Source organism: Callorhinus ursinus, unplaced genomic scaffold (genome assembly GCF_003265705.2).
Source record: "Callorhinus ursinus isolate GAN/ISIS: 27379988/994484 unplaced genomic scaffold, GSC_fseal_2.0 scaffold9, whole genome shotgun sequence".
Lineage (NCBI taxonomy): Eukaryota > Metazoa > Chordata > Mammalia > Carnivora > Otariidae > Callorhinus > Callorhinus ursinus.
The window spans coordinates 33113007-33125360 of record NW_027397071.1 but is presented as its reverse complement, the minus strand read 5'-3'; positions in this window follow the sequence as shown (position 1 = coordinate 33125360).

The window sequence follows — 12354 nt, the reverse complement described above, 5'->3', positions numbered from 1 at the left end:
TTAGTAAATATTTGCTAATACATAAATGGTAGACGCTACACAACTACTTGGCAATGATGTTGCCAAGTAGTCTTGCCTGCGTGACAGATTGACCTGCAAGATTCCAAACAATTGTCAGTATCCTATAAAATGCATCATAGGGACATGTAGTTCCCACCTGAGGGCATCTACACAAAGGGCATATTTCTCTCCCCCAAATAAATGTGCGCAGGTTGGTTATGCAGAGCATAAATAATTGAGTGAAGAGGGTTGCCCATTAGTCACAGAAGACTGCCCCCATGAAGAAAGTCCTGTTGCACAATTCCATCCCCGTCTCCCTAGGAAGTGGCCCTAGTGCCAGAATGAAAATTGTGCTTCAGGTCTTCCTATGAGCGCAAGCCTCTACTAAGCATTTTCAATATTTTATTGTAGATGCTTGGGGCAGAAATCAAACAGCACAAATCGTAGGTCAGGAGAGAATTACTTCTTTGGTTTATGAGAAAAAGATCTAATTTTTGTTTTCCGTGGGTGAATATTCTTCAAATGCAAGGATAACTTATGAAAACAAGTTAAAGAAAATGAACCCAGTGTGTCTGATATAGCATGACTAAGCAGGATGTAGAAATTATAAGAATGTTACCAGGGGATTGTCTATCAGTAAATAGATACTTTCCTTTTCTTAATTTTGCAGAGACAGGAAAGCAGATGGAGGCAAAGATATGAGTCTCATCCTGGTGGGTTATTGTTCCAAACAGTAGCTTGAGAGCATTATCTGACCACTTGAGCCGTGAACTTCCTCTCAACATTGTGGGATGGCCCAGATACTGAACTTTTGTCTCTTGCTTTTTACCCCTTTTCTGGAAAAGATAATGCACTTTCAACTCTGAGATGATAGTGCAACCTTAGGAGGTGTCATCAAATGGATTGATTTTCCTGGCAATTTTTACTAGTAAAGTACAGCTTTCAGATTTTTTTTTATCTCCCCTCCAAAGGAAGGATGCCAGAAGCAGCATATCTTGTTCTTGTCATGTTAGTGAATCATAGAAATATTCGCATCCTGGATGAGAAAGCCATGAAAGCCAGGGGCCGAAAGCTCGGCGATCCATATGGTTTACAATATACACCCTTAGGCAGGGCTTGTGGATTGTGGTTGTTTAGAAGAAAAAAAGGGGGGGGGGAGAAACCTAAGCTAAACTAAACAACGAGAGAAACTTGTGAAAAGTGACCTTCTTATGTGGGAAATCAGGGTGGAGGACTCTGTTCTTTATAGCTGATTTCCTATGCCTGCAGTGCCCATAAGCTTGTCACCCAATTACTCATAGAAGGAGTCTGCACAGGCTCACATGGGCACCCCCACAGGAAGGCAAGCTGCGAGCTATTTCCGCGTCCACCTCGTATTAATTTGTACAAGGGAAATTACTGTGGACTAATGGAGTACCTTCTTTCCATTGGTGGCTTCTCTGTCAGTTTTCAGCTGGGAAAGCACAGGACAGGAAATTTGCTTTATTTTAGGTGCTTTAACCACCTAAAACTTTTCAAAGTACTCTTAACTCTTAGTGCTTAGGAAATTAAGGTTTCTTTTTCCTTTAAGTTCATGTTAGCTTGTTTTCAAAGAAAGTTCAAGTTTTGTTCCTCTCTCCCTGAAAGTTTACCATCGCGGTAATACTGAGTATAGTCTACTCCCTGTCAAAGTTAGGTTGTGATAGAATGATAACCTTGCATAGTGGATTATTCAATAACACCATTTAAATTTCATATCATTAAGGTACGAATTTGTACTTGTACAAATAACATTACTGTCTAAATTTATGTGAGAAAGAAAAAGAAAAACATACTTAGATATTGCATAAGAGACCACTAAGAATATGTAGGTTCAATTATTTGGTCATACGAATATGATCAGTTTATCTAAATCTATTTATAAAACCCATCTTTGTTTTGGAGATACTAATACTCACTATGCTTCTTTCTAAAGATTATTTTTTGTTACAGTTCTTAGGGTAAATGAAAATTATTTATGCTATTGTTTTTCCAGACCTTTGAAATAATCAACATTACATGATTTTGCCCTTCAGTTTCGGAGTATCTTAAAAGTCCCCTTTTGTTTTTCTTTTCACGGTAGTTTTTCTTTCATATGTGATCTTGTTTATCTAGATTGGAAGAAAAATTAAACCACTGGACGAAAACGAATAAATACACGAAGGAAAAATAACCATGTATTTGCCAGTTAGTGGTCTCTTAAGATTCAGATAGCCCTTTGCTAATCTTGCATCTAAAAATTGGTTAAATCAGTCTGGAAAGTTCACCAGGCTCCTCTGTGTTTTCTGCTTGGTTTGTTTTAGGATAATTTTAAGCTACCAGATGCCTATGGCCTTCCAGGTCTCCTAGAACCTATTAGGTACTTAATTAATGAGGATCATCTTGATGATCATGAGGTTAATGAGAATTATAGGAAACTTCACATGCCAAAAAGGGAGTCCAAGGCTAATGCACGACATATCTGATCTTAAAGATCTGAAAGCAGTTGCTATAAGGACCTGAAGCAGTGGGTGATATAGAGTCCTAGAACTAATTCCAAAAAATTCTGCCTAGTTCCTTCATCTTCAGAAAGAATGGTTATGCTTTTTGAAAATACATGCAATCCTGCTTACATGTGCATGCATATCAGTTAGATATGTGTCAATTCTCACATATGGGAACCAGAGGGAAAATATACTATTAGCTGACTATAAAACTAAATCTGAGTCCTGGAAATTATTTTTTAATATGCATTTTAGTCTTACTGAGATTAAAAAAAAAATGTTTTCATTCGTGTGCCTTGATTTTCTAACTTAAAATGAGGAATAGACCTGATTTGTTTGTTTGTTTGTTTGTTTGTTTGTTTCAGGAGCAAATTAACTTCTTAAGCACGGAAAGAGAAATTCCCTTTTTAATTTTTGATGTCTTGAGTCTTCAATATGACATAAATCTGAATTCCTCCCATATTCCCCAAATGGAACAATGATATTATCACTATCTCCCCAACACCTTCCCACCTATACCTGTAAAGTAAAGAAAAGTCACATTTGAATCAGTTGGTTAAGGGCCAGTTCCAGGCTCTGTAGTGAGCCTTGCCCAGTTGTGGGGAGAGAGATGCTAGAAGAACTCCAGATGCTAGAAGAGCTCCGTGAGTGGGCAAAGGACTTCTCAACCCTGATGCTTTCAGGGTCTGAATGATATCTGGGCACTGAAAACCAAGGTTGGACGTCTTCAATTTTATCCCCCAGTCCAACTCAAAACAGGAAACACCACTTATCTTATTACATTGAAAGAATTATAGGATTTTTGTTTACACAAATCGTACATGTTTATATAATCATTTTTAAAAAAGAATTTTAGTTATTTATTTGAAAGAGAGAGAGATGGCAAGAAAGGGAACACAAGCAGGGGTAGCAGGAGAGGGAGAAGCAGGCTTCCTGCCGAGCAGGGAGCCCGATGCGGGGCTCGATCCCAGGACCCTGGGATCATGACCTGAGCCGAAGGCAGATGCTTAACCGACTGAGCCACCCAGGCGCCCCTATATAATCATTTTTAAACATAGCAGAGAGCTAAGAGTTTGCTGCAAAGTTTTTTTTTTTTTTAAGGTTTTATTTATTTATTTGAGAGAGAAAGAGAGATAGAGAGCACGAGAGGGAAGAGGGCCAGAGGGAGAAGCAGACTCCCCGCTGAGCAGGGAGCCCGATGTGGGACTCAATCCCGAGACTCCAGGATCATGACCTGAGCCGAAGGCAGTCGCTCAACCGACTGAGCCACCCAGGCGCCCCGAGTTTGCTGCAAAGTTTACAAATGATTATAATGAAATCTATTATATATATGTATAAATCTAGTATATATTTCTTTCTTTCTTTCTTTTTTTTAATGAATTCAATCCTATAAACTTTCAAGGAGTGGTGGAAACTTCCTCCCTCTCCCTATTGGTCTCTTCTTTCTGACTATCCTGTTTTTGAGATTGCTCTCCCCTAATCATTTACTACATATACCTGGAGTGTGATTTGGGCTCTTACTAGTGAAGTTGGCTTCCAGGTTTTATAAATGCCTCTCACTCATTTTCTCCTTGTCTCTTTACAACCATTTTAACACTCTTGTTGGTGGGTAAGTAATGATGAAAGGTAGCAGGCAAGTGACCTCTTATATATTTCTGGAGAAGTAATTAGTGAGTTGGACCCCCAGAGACATGGGTGATATATTACAGCTTGTAGGTGGTTTGGCACTGCAGATATTGCTCCACCCACACAACTCTGATTAACTTACATATTTTAAAGCAGAGGTAAGACAACAGCAGCAGATGGAAGAAAATGTGTTTATAAACAATATATGTGTGCTTTCTGGGTTGACACAGAGAATCTATATACATTCATTACATACTTAATGTCACAGTGACAACTGATGGTGGAAGTAGATAGATTTCAGTAAACCCTTTAATGTATATTTCAACAAACACTGATAAGGAACTCTGAGCTTGGATTTCACAGTAAGAAAAAATAAATAATGCAAACTAGGCATACTCGCTCTTCACCTTCCCCTAAGGGTAGCCAGACTTGATATTATCTCCAGAGACATTTACTGTGGCGTAAGTGTGACCAGAAAATTGAACTGCAGAGCAGTGTATTAGAATAGTAAAGGTAGCAGTGCTTATTTCCATGCAAATGTTCCATTTCCTGTTGACAATGTCAAGCTAAATATTTAATTGATCTCATTAAACATGTTAAGGTATTTTTATATCATAGGTTGTGAATTTAAAATGAGACCATATTGATTAAGATAAGGCACTAGAATAAAAATTCTTCTAACCCTGTCATGCGCTCTCATAAATATCTTGGGTGAAACCACTTAGCATTTCTATATCTACAGTTCTCAGGCCAATTTCCAAATTGTTAATCAGGAATGATGGACAGCATGTTTGGCCTGGGTAGGGAGCAGATATTGAGCTCCTATTCCAAAGAAATGTATTTCTTAATCCTATAATGGGAATGAATGGAATGCTAATTCAATCCCCCATACCATCTTCCTATCAACTTTCTGGTTTCTGAAGAGTAAATGCTAATACCTAACTTGCGTTCCACCAGTACCCATTCAAAGCCTGACTCACATCACTAATTGATCATAGCACTCTTGGCTCTTTGACTCAGGTTTGGTGTCAGAATCCTTGGCAACATAGATCTTTAAGAAGCCACTCCTAATAGTTCAGAACTGGCTCCTGAGATGAAATCTATTTCATCATTGCCATTTCAATTCTAAACAGCTATACTGCCTTCTTAGCTCCTTATAGACAGACCTTAAATCCCCATGATATATATAAGAAAAGCCCAAATGGACCTTCCTTGACTTCTGAATAATAGGAAGCAGATTATTGTCTGTTTTCTGTTTGTTTGTTTTCTTTTTTAGTAGAGGATAGAGTCCAGGGTATCTATCTGCGCTCTGAGTACCAACCTGCTTCTTTGTCCAATTATTAGTACCGACAAAATAAAATAGAAAAGCTACTGTTAAAGGCCAAAACATACTCCTTGCTTTAACGTCTGTTTACCCTGATAACTATAGTTATAATCACCCAGAGATCTCACTTCAGCAGAAGGTATCCATTGTCTACCGTATGCTTCAGTTCTCCAATGTTCTGGTCTCATTTTTCTTCTCTGAATAACAAAAGTCAAATAAACAAAAATCACCCATGTTTTGTGGGGCTGGGAAGGAGCGTTTAGGGAATGAACAAGTGAAGAGTAGTGATGGCCTCAGCTTGGTTTATATTCATCCATCCACTAACTTATTTGGTAGCTATCAGGCATCTGTGATATGCCAGCACTGGTGAGCCTAATGAGAATGCAGCAGTGAGCCAAAAAGACTTAAAAAAAAACTCAGGGTTTAAAATGGAAGGGGAAAATTAATCAAATGACACATAAATATGTAAATACAGACTGTGATAAGGCTGTGAAAGAAAAGGAGAGGGAAAACAGAACAGATCTAGTCTGGCAGGTCAGAAGAAGCTTTTCTGGGGAATGTAAAGATGAAGCAAAAACTCTGAAGACTCAGTAGAATGTAATCAGGTGGAGGGTAGATGTCAGAGAAATAAGACGACCTTTGCAGGCGGAGTGAATAGATGTGCCAAGTCCTGGAGGCAAGAAGATGTATGGTACCTTTGAAGAACTGAGCGTAAAGAGAGAGCAGAGTGAGGGGGAATGCCAGTAGGGGGTAGAAGATGTAGCTGGAGAGTTAAGCAGGGCCTAGATGGGCAACAGAAGGCTCTGTGGATCAGGTCAGTGGGTGCAGCTTAAGTGTTTTAAACAAAGATGTCACACAGTGGGGTTTTGTTGTTGTTAGTTGTTTGTTTGAGATCACAACAATTTGGGGGAATGAATTGGACAAGAACAGAGTGAATATAAATAGCCAAGTTAAGAAGCAATTGCATTGTTTCAGCTGTGACATGATAATAGCTTGGACAAAGGTGAAGGTGATGGAGATGAAGAGAAGTAGACAGATTCAAGAGATACTTAGAAGGAAAACACAACAGGTTATCTATAAGATGCTGGGGGTAGAGGGGATGATTGGAGAAGTAAGGGTTAATGATGAATTTAAAATACTACTTTGCACCTTTGGATTGAGTATCTTCTTATTGGCTAAAATAGGATGCACGGGGGAAAGCTGGGTTTTGAGGATTTGGGGCATAGATTTTGTGTAATTTATGTGCCAGTGAGTTTTCCAAATAGAGCTGGCAAATAGACAGTTGGATACACTGATCTGGATCACTATGGAAGGAAATGTAAATATGAGAATCATTGACATATATCCCTTCCTTTTCTGATTACTTCCAGAAAGATTCATCCAACTCCATTAAGACTTCTTGCCTAACTTACCATACATAGGTTTGGTTACCCTATTACAGATGGCTTTTGTATTCTGTAAAGGTGGGTTGGTTTCTAAATGATAAGATAGACATGGAGATGGTGGGAATGTGGGGAGATTTACTTACCTATGTTGAGTAAACTATGTGTCAAGTACTAGATTAGCTACTTTACATGTATTATCTCATTTACTCAATCTCACACCCAAGGAATATGCACCATTACACAGGTGAGAAAACTGAGGCTCAGAGAAATTGAAGTACTTAAGTCCCCTAAGCAATTAGAGTGTAATTCTCTTTCCACTGTGACAAATTCTTTCTCACAGGCTCTAAAACTGTAAATGATTGTATGACTGCACATAAGATATCCAAATGCAATGTTTCAGATACCATCATTTTTTCTTCTGCTTAGAATATAACTTAATGTTGAATCATATTTTAAATAAATTTGCTACAGAATACAATTTATCTGAGTGCCAATTTAAAAATTTCACCAAACTTGTATTGAATATTGACTCTGTGCTAAGGAACTATATTAGTAGCGCACTGAGAATACAAATATAAACAACTGAGGCTGCGTGCTCTCAATTTACTCCTCATTTAGTATGAAAGACAGAGGAATATGGCAGTGATATTTATTAATAGCTATCTAAGTGTCAAGCATTGTGCTAATTATTTTACATGGTTTTTCTCAATTAATCCTTATTATATAATTATGTTCTCTGTGTTACAGATAAAGAAAATGAGGTTCAAGATCACACAACAAGTAAGTTGCCGAGCTAAGTTTTAGATTCAGTTCTGTTGGGGTCCATATCCCAAATTTGTCATTAGATTATTCTCCCTTTTTCTCTCTCTTTCTGTTTTTCTGTCTCTCTCTCCTTTAGACTAATAGTTGAATAGACCGTGTAGTGGGTTATCTTAGTTACCTGTACCATGTAAAACAAAACAAAACAAAACAATGAAAGATGGAGTAGTCATGTTAATGTTAATATCTGGAAAGGGAGAAAATATTGAGTTCTATTTTTTTAAATGTTTTAAAGTTTACTCTTATAGGGAGGCGATAAATGTATGTATTTACTAAATGTTGATAATAAAATCTTATACATTACCCATGAGATTGAGAACTGAAAACCAGTGTAAGAAAATGCGTTTTAAATGTACTTATTAGTTCAGAATCTAAGGAGGTTTCATATATTGCCTTCCCTATGAGGACCACAGTTTATTTTATAGGCTTTGTGCCACCTTCTATTTTAATTCAGGCTTACAGATTTTAGAATTTTTCCATATTTATTTTCTCTTGAAACTAGATATTGTCAAAGCACACATCAAATTTTAAGATGATTTTCCTTCTACTTATTGGGGGTAATTTTGAAACAAAAGATAGTCCAATTTAAATAGCTTATATTCTGAAGTTCGACTGTTGCTTTGTTTGGGATGTCAGTGGAAAAGAAGAAAAGCTCTCTTTATATTAGGTTGATCACCTGGCTACAATGAATTTGTATTTCTGAAATGCAAAGGAAAATGTTAGTAAAAGAGGCCAAAGTTCTTATAATGGTTTACAGATATGGCTTTTTATATTTAAAAAGTTCAACATTAATGCTTCATGAAATTGAGTGTTTATACTATTTAATCATAGTTTGAAGTTAAGGGGAGATTCTAGTTGCCCTTAACTGTCTTTAGAGCCAAAGCAACATATATTTGAAAGTAAAATCTTTCACCAGTAAAGCTTTCTGCTACCTTCTAATATTTTGAATCACATGCATAAATGTATGGATATGCCACATTATTCAAAACAATTTCATACTACAAAAAGGACCATTGTGCATTTATACGTTGTACAGTTGTGCGTTGGTACTTCACTAGGCACCAGACACTGTGCTGAGACAATGTCTTGTACAAAACGGTGGTGTGCAATCTCTGTTCCAGAAGCTCACAATCTACTGAGGGAGTGAGGCAGATAAAACGAGTACTCTGATACTGAAAGTTAAACAACCGGTCAAACAGCATGACTTAGTTGTGTATGATACATAGAAAGCAGAAAACTTAAGAGTAAAGAGAGGGAGAACAGAGGAGGGACAGAGGGAGGAGGAAGGTAGGCAGGAAGCTAAGAGGGAGAGAGACCTACGGAAGCACAAGTATTACTCCCACACTTCCCTCCAAATAAGTATTTATTAAGCTCATTCATGATCATGTCTGCTTTGCACCTACATGTGGGTGTCTTTGAGGTGCATTCACAGAAGTTGAATTAATGGCTTTTAATATACAGGCGTGCTTAATTTAACTACCACCGGGTTGTTTTCCAAAATGACTGCCTCGGTTTGCAACCCAATAGCAAACTCGGCAGCAAAAAAGTTCGTATTTCCCCATTCTGAGCAGCACTTGCTATTTTTATTATTATTTGAATTTTATTTCCCTTATTTCTTGTGCAGTTGCATAGCTTTTCAAACACAAATTAACGCTTTTTATTTTCCTATAGTCACTGGCCTATTCGCATCTCTTTGTTAATTATTTTTTTAAGATTTTATTTATTTATTTGACAGAGAGAGACACAGGGAGGGAGGGAACACAAGCAGGGGGAGCGGGAGAGGGAGAAGCAAGCTTCCCGCGGAGCAGGGAGCACAATGCGGAGCTGGATGCAAGGCTTGATCCCAGGACCCTGGGATCATGACCTGAGCCGAAGGCAGATGCTTAACGACTGAGCCACCCAGGCGCCCTTCTTTGTTAAATTTTCTGTTTCACATATGAATTCTTTGTCAGTTATGTGTTTTGGCATATTCTTCTCCTAGTGGGTCCCTCATCTTTTTTTTTTTTTAACTCTATCTGCGGTAGAATATACTTTTATCATTTTGATTATATGTTTTATTCCCCCAATTTATATATTTTTATAGTTTCTTTTTCCTTGGTCTTTAAAATCACATCCTGTATTTCTTTATCTGTATTGAACAATTCTAATATCTGATGTCCTTGGTGGAATCTGAATCTGTTGCCGTTTTGTATTCAAGGTGGCTTGTTGCCTTGTGTTCTTGGTAGTCTTTGGTGCTGGGTCATTGTTCACCTTAATCTGTAGGAATCCTGAGGGCCTAAGGAGATACTTTGCTCCAGAGAGGATTTCCATCTGCTGTTTTTCCATGATCATCATGCAATTGCCACAGAATGCAAAAATGTCAAAGGGTACATGTGTCTCCCCTCACATCTTGGATATTTTCACAGAAGCTGAATTTATTCTGATCATCTTAAGTGAAAATAAAATCTCTAGTGGCAGTTCAGAAATGCCTGGGAAATCTTTGAAAGGGCACTAAGAGTTCCCTGAGAGGCATGAATATAGAGTGTCCGTGGAAGCATGCTAAATTCCAAGTGTGTTAGCGTCTTTTAAGAATCGGTTCTTGTGGAGATCAGGTAGTATTGTGGAAAAAATGTTATCTATTGAAAGAGTTTGCTTGATCTTTGGAGTAATGTTTTCTAAATTCAGCGCTGGTTCTTGATGCCGATTTGGTAATATTTTCTGTCATTTTATACTGTTGTTTTTTTTAAAGTGAGATACTGAATTCCTACATTTATTTCAAAGTCATTAAGAAATTGGAACTCAGAAATTAAAGCATTCATAATAAAAGACTACCAGTAATACAAGGACCCATGGGAATCAAAAGTCAAAAGAGGACTGTGAACATGTATTTTTCTCGTGCCATTTGACTCTTGTGACTTTGAGTGCCATGTTTATATTTTAGGGGGTTTACTTGGACTAAGGTTGGAATAGCTTTTCCTGTTCAGAGGGCTGATGTCCAAGTGACACTGAAAGTCAGGAAATCATGAGGAAGTTTGGAGCCAGTTCCTAGTGCTTGAGCATAAAGTCAAAAAGGAACTATAATTTGATGACATCGTTAAGTGTGATGATATAGACATAATGCTTAATGATCGGCGGGGGAAAAGGGAAAAGTGAATTAAAAACCTCCAATTTTAGGCCAAGGTAAAAGAAACATGTTGAATTGAAAATAACAGCTTGAACTTGTGATCACTGGGAAAAATTTAATTCTCTGCTCAGTCACTACAGTGATTTAAATATTCTCTTCTCTGTGTTGTTCTATTTATTTCCAGTAGATTATTGCATGCAATATTGTGCATCCTAGCCTCCAGATCGCGACTCTTATACTATCCTTTACTGAAAGGAGCTAGGGATCCTGGCAGAAGAGATCGTTCTATAATTGGGGCAGCAGTTTTTAAGAGGAACATTTAAATATGGTAGATAAAAGACACGTCTGTGTATCTGACAATATGATCATTTGTCTGGTACCCAGGAGTGCATGTGCACACATATCACACACACACACACACACACACACACACACACACACACACACACAGAGGCAATAGTGGAGTCAAATTATTCAGTAAGTAAAGGACAGTGAAGAATTTTTATAGGTATACTTTGTTTTTTATTGTGCTTTGATTTATTGTACTTCATAGATAACTGTGTTTTTTACAAATTAAAGGTTTGTGGGAACCCTGCATGGGGGCTTTTTTCTAATAGCGTATGTTCACTCTGTGTCCTCTGTGTCACATTTTGGTAATTTTCATAATATTTCAAAATGTTCATTATTATTAAACTATAATAATATAGTTTATGACATTATACTGTTTCACTATTATTATATCAATGATCAGTGATCTTTGATGTCAATATTGTGATTGCTTTGGGTTGCTATGAACCAGGTCCGTATAAGATGACAAAGACTTAATTAATAAATGTTATGGGTGTTCTGACTGGCCCACCGAACAACTGTTCCCCATATTTCTCCCTCTTTCTCAGCCTCCCTACTCTCTGAGACACAAGAATATTGACATTAGGCCAGTTAATAACCCTGTTATGGCCTCTAAGTGTTCAAGGAAAAGAATAGTCACATGTCTCTCACTTTAAATCAAAAGCTAGAAATGATTAAGCGTAGTGAGGAAGGCATGTCAACAGCTGGGAAAGGCCAAAAGCCAGGCCCCTTGTGCCAGTTAGTCAAGTTGTGAATGCAAAGAAAAAGTTCTTAAAGGAAATTAAAATTGCTATTCCAGTGAACACATGGATGATAAGAAAATGAAACAGCCTTATTGCTGATATGGAGAAAGTTTTAGTGGTCTAAATAAAAAATCAAACCAGTCACAACTTTTTTTTAAACCAAAGCCTAATCCAGAGGAAAGCCCTAACTCTCTTCAATTCTGTGAAGGCTCAGAGAGGTGAGGAAGCTGCAGAAGGGAAGTCTGAAGCTAGCAGAGGTGGGTTCATGGAGTTTCAGAAAAGAAGCCTTCTCCATAACATAGAAGTGCAAGGTAAAGCAGCAAGTGCTGATGGAGAAGCTGCAGCAAGTTATCTAGATCAGACTATGTTAATTAATGCAGGTGGCTACACAAACAACAGATTTTCAGTGGAGACAAAATCTCCTTATATTGGAATAAGATGTCATCTAGGACTTTCATAGCTAGAGAGAAGTCAGTGCCTGGCTTTAAAGCTTCAAGGAACTGGC